This window comes from Rhineura floridana, chromosome 8, assembly GCF_030035675.1.
Source record: "Rhineura floridana isolate rRhiFlo1 chromosome 8, rRhiFlo1.hap2, whole genome shotgun sequence".
NCBI lineage: Eukaryota > Metazoa > Chordata > Lepidosauria > Squamata > Rhineuridae > Rhineura > Rhineura floridana.
Genome location: NC_084487.1, coordinates 92,108,246 through 92,125,082, shown reverse-complemented (window position 1 = coordinate 92,125,082; position 16,837 = coordinate 92,108,246). Strand labels below are relative to the sequence as shown.

The 16,837-nt window shown below is 41.4% G+C and overlaps 1 protein-coding gene and 1 pseudogene across 1 annotated transcript in view; both read right to left on the bottom strand.

The window, feature by feature from the left end:
• Positions 1 to 16,837, bottom strand: part of KCND2 (potassium voltage-gated channel subfamily D member 2) — a 531,244-nt gene that overhangs the window by 407,979 nt on the left and 106,428 nt on the right. The window lies entirely within an intron of this gene.
• Positions 8,281 to 8,399, bottom strand: LOC133363448 (5S ribosomal RNA; annotated as a pseudogene).

Genomic DNA, 16,837 nt, shown 5'->3' with positions numbered 1-16,837 from the left:
ACTCGCACTACTGAAATGTGGCCCTGGAGGACTGACCAAGAGTAAATGTGGTCCTTGGATCAAAACAGGTTAGTCATCCCTGATCTATACCATCAATCTGCCCCCAGTTATAGCCACTGCTAACTATTGTTCTCGGATAAGCAGGACATTACTGGGATAGCCATCTCCTGAGTTGCCCTCATCATCTGATGATCTGCGTCCGACCATGGAATGATTGTTCTTTAACACCTGGTGAATGTCAGCAAACACATGGGCAGACTAGTGAATGCAACATTGAGAGACCAATTGTTATCAAAGTTCACTAGTGTAAATCAGTAATTTTAGACATTTGATATGTGCAAGGTTGCAAACATTGATTTAGAAGGGTTGACAGTCTACATTTTGGACATTCATATACGTCCAGCAGACAGTTCACAAGACAGCTGTTGATCCTCTGATGGAAGAACATATTGAGGGGAATATTGTGAAAGAATAATAAAAATGTAGGAAAATCAGTCATAGTTCTATATTATTTCTAAATATGCACAGAGGAAGGGAGGTGTTCTTTATGTAGCATATATAGATCTGAAAGCTGCATTTGACTCGATATCTAGAGCTCGGCTGTGGTCTAAGTTATACAACCTAGGATTGGATAGACGTTTAATATCATTGATGCAAGGCCTATATAGAAATACAACGCTCCAAGTTAGATGTAACACTCAAGGACATCTAACTAACCCCATATTAACTACTAAAGGGGTGAGACAAGGATGTATTTTATCGCCCTTGTTATTTAACCTATACATTAATGATGTTATATGCTATCCATTCGCCAATGCTGGCCAATACCCCTAGAAATGCCCTTTTATATGCAGATGATCTGGCTCTGTTATCAAGAACATCGGTTGGATTAAAGAGGTTATTAGGAGGATTAGCCCAATACTGCCATACTGAGGTCTTAGAGATAAATTATCAAAAAACTAAGGTAATGGTATTTAGTAAAAAAAGATTGAAACATCAGTGGCTACTAGATGGTAAGCCAATAGAGCAGGTTAAATCATTTAAATATTTAGGCTTTACCTTCCAATCTTCAGGTAGCCATCGCCATCATATAAAATCGATATTGTTGAATGCAAGAAAAACATCAAAATCGCTGATATCTTTCTATTACTCTAATGGAGGACAACTGATTGCTCCTGCCATTAAAGTGTTCAAAGCGAAAATTATCCCTCAACTAACCTATGGCATGCAAGTAACAACAGAGGATAAATTTAATGACCAAGAAGCCGTTATGACCTCTTTCATACGGATAAGTATGGCAATACCATCCTGTGTCCCAAATTGCATAATCCGACTTGAAACAGGTCTACAATCAATAGAGTCAATTATTTGGACACTGAGAATTAACTGTTGGTTAAAACTGGCTCTAGAACCACAAGGATTAGCTCCACTCATCCTTAATGATAATTTTAAATCAACTTGGAACTTTTTAATTCAAAATAAATTACAATACCTAGGTTTCTCCATGCAATCTATTATGCAGATGGGAATAGAATCTGCCCGCTTAAATGTAAAACAACGATTAAGAGATATTGATCATCAACATCATATCGCATAAGCAAAAAGATATAGACATAATGTAAACTTCTTTATACCAATGTCATATTTATCAAACCTGTGTACGGCTAAATATAGGAAAGCTTTTACTTTAGTTAGATTGAATATTCTTCCCTCTGCCCTACTTGAGGGCCGATACAACAAAATACCATATGCAGAACGACTCTGCCCCTGTGGAAAAAGGGAGGTGGAATTGAATGCCCATGTGCTCTTAAGGTGCTCTTTTTACGACCAAAAGAGACTACAACTAATCTTGCCACTCTTAGCACCATATGCTCTAAAATCTGAATCCGCCCAATTGAATTATTTATTAGGAGATTATAACGCCGAGACAACATTAGCAGTAGCAAAATTTACTCTAGCAGCTATATCAGAGAGAAGATCTAAAATTAACACTCACTACTAATTTTTCAAAAATAAAAAGGAATTAAGATAACCCTAGAACATTTATCACAGACAATCATTTAGTGGTCCCTTTGACCTAAAGTCAAGTTTAATTGATTATAAGAGATGTTGCTGAATATTAAAGGGGGGATGTCTTTTTTATATTGAATGATGGAATTTGTAAATTAAGATTTTATATTTTTATATTAATTGTAAAATGCTCTTGGATATGCTGGTCATGTGACCGTAATAAACTTCATTCAACTTCATTCAGTCATAGTTCTGCATATAATCACCAGATAAGAATATATGTCTACATTCTCCTTGGTATCTGCAATATCACAAATGAAGTATCATCTACAGATTTTGTTTCCATACTATTTAATTCCCTTTTCAGGACCATTAATGAGGTTATGATATAACCTGATTCCATTACTGCAGTGCATACCCACACAGCTCAATACATATAGCCTCATATGGTTTCATTTTTATACAGCCCATAAATTGTTCTGAGGTTATTTATAATAATATAATATAATAAACTTTATTTCTACCCCGCCCTTTTTCCAATAGGACTCAGAGCGGCTTACAACTAAAAACAACACCATTAAAACATACATAGTATATTATTAAAAAAGAATTAAACTATGAGAAAAATTAAAACCATAAAATATAGGTTAAAAACAGCAGACAATTTAAAATAATAAAATCATATAATGTAATCACCAAACCTATGACACTTAATCTTGGTCGTTCTCTATCCCAAATGCCCGTTGAAATAAAACAGTCTTTACTTGTCACCGGAAAGACGGCAAGGAGGGAGCTGATCACACCTCACTCGGAAGGGAGTTCCACAGCCTAGGGGCGGCCACTGAAAAGGCCCTGTCTCGTGTCAGCGTCATTTATGACAATTGCTTATCATCTGAAATAAACATTTTGGATCCACCCCCATTCCTCAGGGGCAATCCTTGTTTGTTGGAAACACTGCAGAAAAACATCATTGAGGCTTCTTCCTTGGCCAAATGTAGCTGCATATTCAATAGTATTTTTCATCAGTATCCCAACAAAATGAACTGCCCCTGAAGAATATGGAGTATAAACCACTTAGAAGTGCTCTACAATCAAATGGTACATAAAATTTGTTAAATAAATAAAAAAAATAATCCCCCCCACCCTGCAATGCATTTTGCATTAACAGCCACAGTAAACCTGTTTTGGAGCACTTTGACAGCCTTCTGTTTTTTGTTTTTCTTATAGTTAATGTCTTACCTCCCTTGTTTTGGTTATAGTCTCAAGTAATCTGGGATGAACTATCGAAGTATTTACTAGTTCATTGATGGAATTTTACATATGTATAATAAATCATTTAAAATGTTGACAAACACAGTGAAGACATTTCAAAACATGACTGGAAAAAACAAGGCATTGCCTTGCTTATTATTACAGAAAATCAACACATACTTAGAGCAAGTTAAGAAAGGTTGCATGGCCCCATTAGAATGCATCTGAGTCATCTCAAAGATTTTTCTAGTGGGAACTCTGTTGCTATAATTTAGACAAAATTATGTCTTTCAAAATTGCCCTTGGAGTCTCTTCTGAAGGTGATGTCATTCACAGAACTCTTATCTGTATAGCATGGGCAGCAGTTTTGCATTCTGTGATACCTGCTAGTGTGAAAACAATAAGTCGCTTATTTTCTTCCATTTGCCCTTGCCTCATTACAGAAAAAATATGCTTTGATATTATTGATTTGGTTTTCCCCCTCTTCTGTCTTGTGATTGTTTAGCAGACAAAAGGAACAGAGTGAGAACATGGAATATTGTAGAAGTGAAGAAATCTTCAAATAAAGAAGTACAAGTTCATTTGGCATAACCATAAGGATTTAAAGTTACTTGAAGGGAAAGCAAGAATATTTCTGTAATCTCCTACAGGAATTCTGGCATAGTTTCAACAGTTCTTACAACCACATAAAACATAAAACACTATCAGAGAGTAGTGAATTTAAGCTATTTCCTATGGGGAAATTATTGAAAGCGTGACACCAACATTTCCATCCAAAATGAGGATGATCTGGATTCTCTCCAGACTTACAGTGCAGTCCTATACATGTCAGCTTAAAACTAAGCCCCATTCTGGTGAAGTCAGACACTGCCTTGCTGCCATCCTACCGATCATATTGGCTTGGCTGGTACACAGTCTTGACCTCACGACCACCCTGCCCCAGCCCCATACTGTGTATAAAGATCATAAGGTTGTGCCTCTCTCTCCCCATGCCAGCAGTGATCAATGACAATGAATGGGATGGGGGGAAATCACTACATGATAACCCAGATTAATCAGTTACTGCTGTTAAACATTATGGTTGGACGTAGAAAACTTGCAAAAGAGTGGCTTGGTTCACATGACATGTTAAACCATAAATATTCAACTGTTCTTTAACAGTAATGAACAGTGTGCTCATGCATGCTGTTCAAAAGTTCCTGCTTTGCCCTGACTATGCTCCTGAACACAAACTATGCACTTTGTTAATAAACTACATCGTTTGTGTGTATTGTCTGAATTCAGTCTCTCCAAACCAACCAAGAGCAGTACCCAAGATTTGTTTGTGGTATACCACTCGTGTTTGGGGAAAACAAACAATGAACTCAGGTTCAGACTACACGAGTCATGTTGTATGCAGCTCCTTGTGTGGCATGGCCAGCAGCAGGGAGCAGCAAGTGGGAACTTTTGAGCAGCATGCACCAGCAAGTTGCGTGTGCATGTTAAACCATTTTAACTGCTTTGGCAGTTGTAAAATCATAAATAAATTAAGCCAAATATTACTATGTATGTTTATTATTAGACTACTGTCTTTAGAGAACAGTATCCTGTAAGTTGTTCCATAATTCTAGTAACAGGTGGTTTGTATAACAATATTTCTGGGGAGACCTCAGTATTCAGCACCCAAATGAAGAAAAAGTGCTGATAAAGCAAGTGCAGGATAACTCGTTTTATCTCAATGCCAATTTCATATTTCTGTTGGAGGTCATTTATATTCTATGGAATGTAGTTGAAACTCTGGGCTAAGAAGTTCTGGGCTTAACAGTGTTTAGATCTGTACTTTAATACTTAATTTCATTTTTTCCTTGAAGGGAAATTATTAATAATTGTATTCAGTGAAGCATATACTTTAAAAGACTGACCCTGCAAACTGTTTTGAGCAGAGGCAGGGAAGAAAAGGAAGGAAGAGCAGGAGAAAATTATAAAGAAGTATCTGGGTTTAGGCTAAAGCTCATCACTCCTGTGACATAGCTTGCATTCCACCAAGTTGCAAAGTGTATCACAGGCAAGTTCCTATAGTAACTAATTATTAGCTAAAGCTTAGCATTTATGAGTTATGCCACTGCAAAGCAGATAAGAATGCAGTGTGGCAGAAATATATACATACAGATATATTCATTAGATCTAAATTAAGCATGCAATGCAAGTTGTACCAACTTCTTTCCTTTGACTTTTGAAAGCACAGAAAAAGTTAATGAAACTAAGTTCATAGTAACTTTGTCAATTAAATGTACACAATGGAGTTATGTCCAAGGTGGCTTACATTAAAAAATAAAAACCTATACCAAAAAAGAAGTGAAACAAAGACCATCATAGAAATACAATTTATATAAGCAGCAGTGCTATAATGGATAATATCCAAATAAGCATCTCTGATTCAAGAACATGCTTAGGGCTAGCTGATAGAGTCAGACATAATATTGTGTGACCCTTCTTCTACAGCATGGAAGAAGGGCTAATGCTATCTAAAAGATATAAAAGAAGATGCCAGTCCTTCTGACTGCCCCTCCACTACACTTGGGTGGTTCCTAAGTCCAAATAATTGGTCAATTGCCTGCTTTGGATAGGGTCATGCTCCCCCTAAAGGAACATAGTCTGGGGCTGCTCCTGGATCCATCTTGATCATTATAGGCCAAGGTGACCTCAATGGCTAAGAATGCCAGAGCTGAGGCAGTGGCATACCTAGCATATTTGACACCCAGAGCGGATCATTTTTTAACACCCCCTCCTCTTAATAGTCCCCTCCCACCAAGACCCTCTGCAATTTTGAAGTGGTCCTTGGGGGAAAAGGTTTGGGAACCCCTGCGCTAGATATTTCCCCCCATGAACTAGAAACAGACATGTTTAAAAGTGGAAACATTGGACTCCTCTCTACTAGCATTCCTACAGTAACAACCTCAATGTGATTCCTGCTGCCGACCTCAAAACTGTCTTGGAATTTATTTAACAAGCTCCCATCCTGCTTAAACCATGCGCGGGGGGGTATTTTATTTGCTTATATGATGGCATCACTGTGCCTAGTGCTTTTCAGGGTACAAGAAGAGAGGTCCCTGCCCCTAGGAGCTTCCAATCTAAAACTTCCACGGGGGCGGGGGAAGTAGAAAGCGGCCCGCGGAGGGTTACTTACAGCAGAGCATGGGAACTTGCGGGGGGGGGGGAGATTGGCAAACTGTGAAGAGGGAAAGCACTCTGCACTCACTCAGCCTCAGAGGCGCCTCTTTCAAACGAGAGGGTGCTCACCAGTGTTGTTGGTGAGAAGAAGCTGCTGGAGCTGGCCAGCCCCACCACAAAGCACCCACCCAGCCTGGAGCATGCACTGCAGCCCTGCACATGCAGTGCTGGGCAGGCAGCGTGCAGCTCACCCAGGGAACTGGCCAAGCACACCAGCAGCAGCAGGGCCGAGCCGGGCGCCAGCCGTAGGGCCAGCAGGCATGCCAGGCTCCAGCCCAAGCCCCACGAGGCACCTGTCACAATGTATACAGCTTGGCCCAGGCCTCCGCCACCCGGCTCGGCCTCCATAGCTGCACGTCCAGCTTCATAATGAACACTCCATCTTAGGGTTGCCAGGTCAGAAACATCCCAAAACCTGAGATTTTAGTGGCGGGCCTGAGTGATGTTACAGGGTGGGCCCGAGTGATGTCATTAAGCATGATACATTAAGCATCAATCACAGTTGCTTGGAGCATACAATTAAAAAAAAATCTGATTGGTAATTAAGCTAGAAATCTTAGCTAAAAAATGGAGCCTGGGTAGGAAACATTTAATCTAGCCTACTTGCTTTCGGCAAGAAGGGTTTAAGTGCCACCAGGCCAGGCCAGTCACCAGAAGGACACTGTAGGAAGAAAGGAGCCTAGTGTTGTGGAGATGTTAGATAGGAGCATTTGGGAGTAAAGATAGATGCCCCTGAAAGCTGCAATTCTAAACACACTTACTAAGGGACTAAGCCCCATAGAACTGAATAGGACTTACTTCTGAGTAGATGCAGTTTGGATTGTGCTTTTGGTAAAGCTTGACTAGGGATGCTCTGCAAAGACATCCATATCCAAGCAGGGTTGGCAACCCCCTGCCTGGAATGCCCTGCTCCACACTGAGGCCGCAGCTCTCCCACAGGCCAAAGCGGCACAGGACTTCCTCGGTCATCGATCAAACTGCGGCGATCGATCAAATCAGAAATGGTTAATAGGATGAGCATGTGTAGAACCCAAGTAGTAGAAGAAAGGCATTCTGCACATGCCCCATGTTGTGTTACTCTGAATCGTCCTCTTCTACCTTATTCTCCATTCCACGGACCATCCTGATCCAGTCAGATATCAACTAAAGATGAAGGAAGGGACAAAAATGACACAGAAGGAACTCAGATTTCCCTGCCCTATGCTCTTGCAGGCTGATGCTTAACAATCTGATTACTTTCACCCCCACTATCTTTTCATTTTTCTGCTGTCCTCTGATTTTTTATTTTTTTTGCTTTGCAGAGAATTATTGATATTATAATCGCAATTTATTCACAAGTCTCCACTGGTATCGATTTTTATTCTGAACTCTGTAATTATTGCCTGTTTACATTTCTTTTCAAGTGCATTACAGAGCAAATTAAGACAGATAATCAAGTCAGTATCTTCCCCCTGCTGCTTACAGTCAACACCTCATTCCCCCCCTGCTGCTTTCTGTCTGTCAGTTACAATCAGCAGTTCATTGACATCAGTGAAAGGGAATACACATTTGAAGAACTCACATAGAAAGTATCACTCACACTATCTATGATTTCAAAGCAAATAAAAAAATGAACTGGAAAAGAAGAAGAATGAATCGGAAACCAGGCACAGAGAGTTGCTACTACAAAATTATCTCTGCAAAGATAGCTGTTGTTATATGCCTTCAAGTCGATTACAACTTATGGCGAACATATGAATCTTTTGGATATATTCACAGGGTTTTCATGGTAAGAGGTAATCAGAGGTGGTTCACCATTGCCTTCTTCTAAGACTACGCCACCTGGTATTCCCAGGCAGTCTCCCATCCAAGTACTAACCAGGCCTGACCCTGCTTAGCTTCCGAGATCTGACAAGATTGGCCGTGTTCAGGGTAGTACAGCCATAGCCCCGCAAAGACAGAATATCAGAAATAATAATTAATCTGATGGCAAATCCAGAGCTTGGAAAAGTTATTTTTTTGAACTACAACTCCCACCAGCCCCAGCCAGCATGGCCACTGGATTGGGCTCAGAGCTTGGAAGATTACTTTTAAAAAGTAATAAATTACAGTTACAGTTACATGGCCCCAAAGGTAGTAATTACAGTTACAATTACAATTGCTCTGAAAGTAACTGATTACTTTACTTTTCCTCCAAAGTAATCACTACAATTACATGTCAGTTATTTTTTTAAAAAAGCCCACAAGGTGCTGGCCTTGGCTGCTGCACATCTAAGTAGCCTAAAACAACATTAAAAATAAACAAACACATACAGAGTTAGTAGAATAATTATTTTTATTCATAAGATAGCAATGGTGGTCTCTCCACTGGTAAGGGTGGTGGGGAGGGAGGCTGAGGCCACGACTCAGATCTTTGCATGTCAAACCAAGTGCAACCCCCCCACTCAGCCAGCCAGCATAATCTCTCTCACTTAACCACCTCCCAGACCCTGCCCTGCCACCAACTAAGGGACACTCACTCAAGCAAACATATTCCCGAGATGCAAAAAAGTTAAAATACTGCAAATGCAGCACAGTAGCCAGAGAGCGAGGTGGAGGCCACATTGTGTGCCAAGTGCAAACACAGTATTCTCCCCCCCCCCTCTCTCTCTCTCTCTCACACACACACACACCATCCTTCACCTCCACAGTTCTTTATCCATTCTGCTGCTGCCTCCTCCTCTTTTATCCATGTTCTTGACCTCCGGATCCTTTTTCCCTCCACTCCATTCTTCACCACCACTATCCGTTTTTTAAAATAATTGTTTTCTCCACTCCACCCCATCTCACTCTCTGCCTCCTCCCTCGTCGCCTCCTCCCCATCCACAGAGCATGAGGAAAGAGCGACACTGCACAGAAGCCCAGTTTGAGGCACATGATTTTCATCCGCAAATCAGAGGAGCAGAAGACTTCCCCTGCTCCCACCCCCCCAAGTAATGCCCAAAAGTAATTCTGGAAATGTTACAATTACTCCACAAAAGTAGTAAAATTACTCCTAGTTCTATTACAATCAAAACGTAAAGGAATTACCCACTCATTACTCAAAAAAGTAATGAATTACAAGTAATTAGTTACTTGTAACTAGTTACTTCCAAGCTCTGATTGGGCTGATGGGAGTTGTAGTTCAAAAAAGTAGCTTTTCCAAGCTCTGGAAATCTGATTACTGCTGAAGCAGAGCTTATTGCCACCAAACACACACATTTCCCATATATCAGGTTCATGCTTCCTTGCTAGGAACTAAGAAGGGAGTTTAAGTCAGAATTTAGGCATGAAAGGAAAGCCCTTCTGTTGCCAATTTCTAATGCTCTTTAGCACATTTTTAGTCCTAAAAATAATTACCTCTTCCATCATCACAATCTCTATACTCAAGGAAAAGAGTACAGTATATAATGCAATATTTATTCCTGACTCCAGTACAACAGATTTTTAAAGTGAGCAATTTAAGAAATAGAAAAACAAAATCTTAAAGTGAAACGTATCTTCTACAGTCCACGTATCCACAACTTTATGCACATCAGACATGTTTCTATTATACCTTGTACAGCTCTCCATTGATGGCAATCTTTCAACAGTGTAAGTGGAATGTGCAATTTCTTAAAATAAGAAAAACAAATGATTGCACTTAGATGAAAAAGTAATGTTTTAGAGAGATGAGAGGAAGATTTTTTAAGTGCTCTTCATGAGCTACAAAAGGTACAGAGAGGATTCTGCTTACTGGCACCCTGAATTCTAATGCATGTCCTAAACCCTCTTAAAGGGAGCATGTCTCTAAAGAGAAGCCACAGACTGGGTGAAGTATGTATCTGAAAATTGAATTGTTGAGTCTTAATGAACACACATATACCAATTCATTAAAAAAAAAAAGAATTTAGTATGATATCTCAATCTGACTTGGCTTTCTCAAAGCCACAGTATAAGACAGTACTAGAAACAGAAAGTATGCAGTTGGGGTAGAAAGGAACATTTGAATACAACAGGCAACAAACAATGTAGGTCAAGTTCCATAAAAAAGAACTCTTCCATCCTGGTCCTGTACACTTTTTCAAAGGAATAAGTTTCACTTGATAAGGACTGCGGTCTTCCTAATTAACTGTTGTGATCTTAATAGCAAAAAATAAGAATTTGCAGTTAATTTATGCTACTAGGTACAATCAACAGAACTGCATGTGAAAATACCTAAGAGTCTTGTGGCACCTTAAAGACTAACACATTTATTTTGGAATAAGTTCATGGAAGCTTAGGCCCTAATAAATAAAGGTCTTTAAGATGCCACAAGACTTTTCAGTGTTTTTGCTGCAACAGACTAATATGGCTACCCCTTTGAATATTTACTTTTTAAATTTGCTGATATTTTATTTTTTTCAGCAGAAATGACAAATTTGGCATTGTAACAATAAATATTTTCCTTGTACAATACCGCTAGAGAAGCATTGTCAATGGAGAATGTTTCTTAATACATTTGTCATGCTATGCCGAAGGAGCTACCTGCAACTGCTAGCAAAGTTAGGAGGCAACTTCAGGCTGAAGAAGATTCAAAAGCATCAAGAAAATGGGGAAGGCAAAATAGAGCATTTACATTAGCAATTTTATTTAAAAAATGGTAAGTTTACCAAAGCTCCTCATGGGGCTAGTTAAAACTTAATAAGAATATTTTTGAATATTTAAAAGCATATGATCTTCATTAAACTACCAACCTGATAATCAAAGTCAAACATGCTTGTTAGAATTGCTTATTAATATATACCTGGGGATCACTTGGGGCCCTCTGCTTTGCCTGTGCTTCACTTTACATCTTTAAGGTAAGCATTAATTAATTAGCACTAACACATGGTTTGTCATTCCATCATAATCCTTTTTGCTCTGGGTTACAACTCTGTTCTAATCAATATTCCCATTAAAGCACATTCTCCTGAATGTTAAGTAATTAGTAAAATGTACAGTAAGTAGGTGGTTAAACTGATAATCCCTTCTAACCTATGCAGGCATTTTATCTAACAAGTTTGTTTCTCTGAACTGTAGCATAATTTAGGTTTGCCTCTGTGTTTTGTAATTTGTATAGTGGCTTCAGTGGCTTTGATTCTACAGAGAGCACGTGGAACAACCAGGATACCTTTTAAGAAGCTAAAATCTCAACTACCACCTGTCTGGCAGAAAAGGAGGACTGGAAGGGGGAATACAATCAAGTCTCCCTTCCTCCTCCTCCTCGATTTAAGACCAAACCAAGCTGAGGAATTGCACCCATTTCCATGAACAATTTGTCACATCCTAGCTCTGTGCACCTCTATGTGGGGTGTCTTTGGGGGGGGGCAGCTTGGTGGCCATAGACAAGAAGAAGACAGGCTCTTCTTGCCCACATCTGACTGAGCTCTTGTGAGGCTATCCAGAATCTTGGATGGACTTGCGGGAGCTCACTCCAAAGGGGCAGGGAGGCCTAGGCCTTAAAAGCAGTGGACTGGCCCCAATCAGGGCCATTTGGCCTTAGTGGATTCCTCACCTGCCCTCCCTCAGTTTTAGTGCATCACTGAGCTCTTGGGTTGCTGGTTGACAGGGCCGGATAGGAATTTCCCCTCTCAGTCACAATTGGCACTTGGTTTGGAAGGTTTTTTCTCTCATCCTTCAGTGATTGCTTCATCACATATTAGATGTATATTTTCTTTTATTACTACTTAAGGCACATATGGCATTGGGCAGCATGAGGGGGACCCTCATAAGTAGTCTAGTGAGGATACACATTGGCCATACCCCTAGTTTGGGAGGAGCTGGGCCCTCCTCCTCATGCCCCCCCAAGTGGTTGTCCAGCAGGATCCCAGAAGTATAGCCTTCACCACATTGGGCTCTAATGCTGGCCAGCATACAAGGGTGGCACCTAACTGGCTAGTTGGGACAGGCATTCCTACAGCAAGGGCTTGCAGAATGGAAAATATATCCTGCAACTGCCACACAACCAGCTGCTTTATACTGTGTCAGACCATTGTTCCATTTAACTAATTATTACCCACATTGGTTGACAGTGGATCTACAGAGTTTCAGAAAGCAGTCATTCCCAGATCTTCCTGGAGATACAGGTGATTGAACAAGGGACCTTCAGCATGCAAAGAAGTAATCTACTACTGAGCTACAACCACTAAACTATACACTCCAGGGAAATGTCTGTGTAAGCCTGCTTTTGTACATATATAGCCCATAGGTATAACGGAGTGAATTAACCAAAGCTGCTTGTGCTATGAAAAGAACTCCAGTTTAAGATAAAGTGCATGAAATTTTGTAGTTGGTTCAATTTTCACACAGCAGAAACAGAACAATTATATTTGAGAATCAATTTAGCATACTGTCATTAATATTTTCTCAGAATTGAATGACCTGTGCCTCCAGAGTCAGAGCCGAGTCCAGGAGCACTCCCAAACTGCGAACCTGTGATTTCAGCGGGAGTGTAACCCCATCCAGCACAAGTTGAATCCCTATTCCCTGCTCCGCCTTCTGACTGACGAGGAGCACCTCTGTCTTGTCAGGATTTAATTTCAGCTTGTTCGCTCCCATCCAGTCCATCACTGATACCAGGCATCGGTTGAGAACCTGGACGGCTTCCTTGGTTTCATCAGGTGGAAAGGAGAGATAGACTAGGAGAAAACCCCACTGAATCCCATACAATTTACTTCTGAGTAGACATGTTTAGGGTTGTGCTGTTAGTTCATTTAATAATAAAACAGTGGGTGTCTCCTGTTGTTTAAAATTTTGTTTAGAGAATACATTATTTTTCCATGATCACTTTTAAGTTCCTGAAAGAACATAAGAATTCTACAGAATCAGAACAAATGTCCCTTAGATTCACTACCTGCTTCCCAAAGTGTCCAACCCAATGGCTCTGGGCAACAGTGCTCCCCTACTGTTGCTCCCCAGTAACTGCTATTCGGTGGAATATTCCCCTTTGAACCTGGGGGTCCATCACAACCAACAGCCACAACTTATCTTCCATGAAGTTCTCTAATGTTTCTTTCAAGCCATCTGGTTTAGTAGCTGCCACCATAACTCGTGACAGTGAATTCCATATATCAGTACTGCCTGGTAGAGCAGAAGGCAAGGAGACCAGCAGCTGATGAGGCCAAAGCCAATGACATGGTGAGCCAAATCATACTAGTTTTGCCTCTCTCCTCTTCCCTGCTAGTTCTAAGGAGGAAGCTGACAGGCAGTGCCACTCCCTGGACTGGTTAGATAAGAAGGCAGGCTGATTTGGGCTGTCTGAAGGCAGACTGAGGTTGATGGAACAGTGCCCCATTCATCCTGATGGACTAGCCTCCACTGTTAATCATGGATTATGTGAAGAAGTGCTTTCTTTTTTCAGTCCTGGTTTATTTGTTGTTTATCTTCTTTAACTGATTTATACCCCACCGTTTTAGAAAGACTTACAAAAATTATATAAAACACTAAAAATACGATATATATAAAATATAAAAACATAGCTAAGAGGATTTATAAAAGCCAATCCACATATACAGATTTTTTTAAAAAGAAAAACATCACTGATCAATTTCATTGGATGACACCAATTTGCAGTATGATGAGAAAGGAGGGGAATCCCATTTTCTTCACACCTCACATAATTTTATAAACTCTTGTCATATCCTTCAAAACACATGGCACATATGTTCACAAATAAATCCCACTGAGTTCAATGGAATGCACTTCCAGGTGAGTGGGCATAGGATTGCAGCTTTACACTACAATCTTATGGATACTGCCTTGAGAGTAAGTCCCACTGAAGTCAATGGGATTTACATCAAAATAATCGTGCATGGGATTTATTTATTTATTTATTTATTTATTATTTAGTTACATTTCTAAACCGCCCTATAGCTAGCAGCTCCCAGGGCGGTGTACAACATGATAAAACCACAATATTTAAAATACAGCAAGTGTGTATTGCGCAAACAATATAAAACATTATATAAACAAAGTAAAAGAAAACTAGAAATAAAATAAGTAAGATTAAAAGCATAAAATACATTAAAATGCCTGGGTGAAGAGGTGGGTTTTTACCTGGCGCCGGAAAGATGACAGGAAAGGCGCCAGGCGTATCTCATCTGGGAGGGCATTCCATAATTTGGGGGCCACCACCGAAAAGGCCCTAGATCTTGTTACTGTTCTCCGGGCCTCTGTATGGGTTGGGACCCGGAGAAGGGCCTTAGACATCGAGCGGAGTGAACGGGTAGGAACATAGTGAGAGAGGCGTTCCATCAGATATTGCGGTCCAGTGCCGTTAAGGGCTTTATAGGTAAGGACCAACACTTTGAATCTGGCCCGGAAACATATTGGAAGCCAGTGCAGGTGGGCCAGAATAGGTGTTATGTGGTCGAATTTCTTCGTCCCAGTAAGAACTCTGGCCGCAGCATTCTGCACTAGCTGAAGTTTCCGAATCATTTTCAAAGGTAACCCTACGTAGAGAGCATTACAGTAATCCAATCTAGAGGTTACCAGAGCATGAATAACTGAGGCTAGGTTCTCCCTGTCCAGATAGGGTCGTAGTTGGGCTACCAGCCAAAGCTGGTAAAACGCATTTCGTGCCACCGAGGCTACCTGAGCCTCAAGTGACAGAAGCAGATCTAATAAGATCCCCAAACTACGGACCTGTTCCTTTAGGGTGAGTGTAACCCCATCTAGGGCAGGTCTGACATCAACCATCTGAGCAGAGGGCCCTCCAACTAACAGCATCTCAGTCTTGTCAGGATTGAGTTTTAGTTTGTTCGCTCTCATCCAGTCCATTATCGCGGCCAGGCAGCGGTTCAGTACAGCAACAGCCTCACCTGAAGAAGATGAAAAGGAGAAATAGAGCTGTGTATCATCAGCATATTGCTGGAAACGCACTCCATAACTCCTGATGACCTCACCCAGCGGCTTCATATAGATATTAAAAAGCATGGGGGACAGAACTGAGCCCTGCGGGACCCCATACTGGAGCACCCAGGGACTCGAGTAATGTTCCCCAAGCATCACCTTCTGGAGACGATTCCCAAGATAGGAGCGCAGCCATCGCCAAGCAGTGCCTCCAACTCCTAAATCTGCGAGTCGCCCCAGAAGGATACCATGGTCAATGGTATCAAAAGCCGCCGAGAGATCAAGGAGAACCAACAGAGTTACACTCCCTCTGTCTTTCTCCCGACAGAGGTCATCATACAGGGCGACCAAGGCTGTTTCTGTACCAAACCCCGGCCGAAAGCCGGATTGAAATGGATCCAGATAATCAGTTTCATCCAAGAGAGCCTGGAGTTGGCGAGCGACCATGCGCTCTAGAACCTTGCCCAGAAATGGAACATTTGCTACCGGCCTATAGTTGTTAAAGTTATCAGGGTCCAAGGAGGGCTTTTTTAGGAGCGGTCTCACTATCGCCTGTTTCAGGCAAGGTGGGACCACTCCCTCTCGTAACGAGGCATTAATCACCTCCTTGGCCCAGCCGGCCGTTCCATTTCTGCTAGCTTTTATTAGCCACGAGGGGCAAGGGTCCAGAGCAGAAGTGGTCGCCCGTATCTGTCCAAGCACCTTGTCCACTGAAACTCATCCAATAAAACAGGACAAGACTGTGTTCTGGACACCTCATTAGATTCAACTGTTACAATATTGGAGTCAAGGTCCCGACGGATGTTTATGATCTTGTCTTGAAAATGCCTCGCAAACTCATTACAACGGGCCATTGATGGTAATATTGTGTCCGGAGAACCAGAGTGTAAAAGTCTCCGGACAACCTTACAAAGTTCTGCTGGGCGGTTACAAGATGACTGAATGGAGGTAGCGAAGTATTGCTTCTTCACCATCCTCACCGCCTTCACATAGCGTTTCGTGGAGGCCTTCACAAGTGCATAATTACAGCCATCGGGAGTTCGTCTCCATTTACCCTCCAGCCGTCTCCTTTCTTGCTTCATCACTCTTAGCTCCTCGGTAAACCAAGGAGCCAATTGAGCTCTGCAATGGAGAGGGCGCACCGGGGCGATTGTGTCAACTGCCCGGGTCATTTCCGTATTCCACAGAGTGACCAGGGTTTCGACAGGATCGTCAGTTTTATCAGCCGGAAAATCCCCCAGAGCCCTCTGAAATCCTTCAGGATTCATTAGTCTCTGGGGACGGACCATCTTAATTGGTCCTCCACCCTTGCAGAGGGGAGAAGACGATGTGAGTCTAAATCTCAAGAGGTGATGATCTGTCCATGACAAAGGAATAGACGTAGGATTCCTCAATCCCAGATCACCTTCCCCCATTCCAGTGGCAAAAATCAAGTCTAGAGTATGTCCTGACACATGCGTTGGGCCAGTAACAAATTGAGACAGCCCCATGGCTGTCATGGAGGTCATGAAGTCCTGAG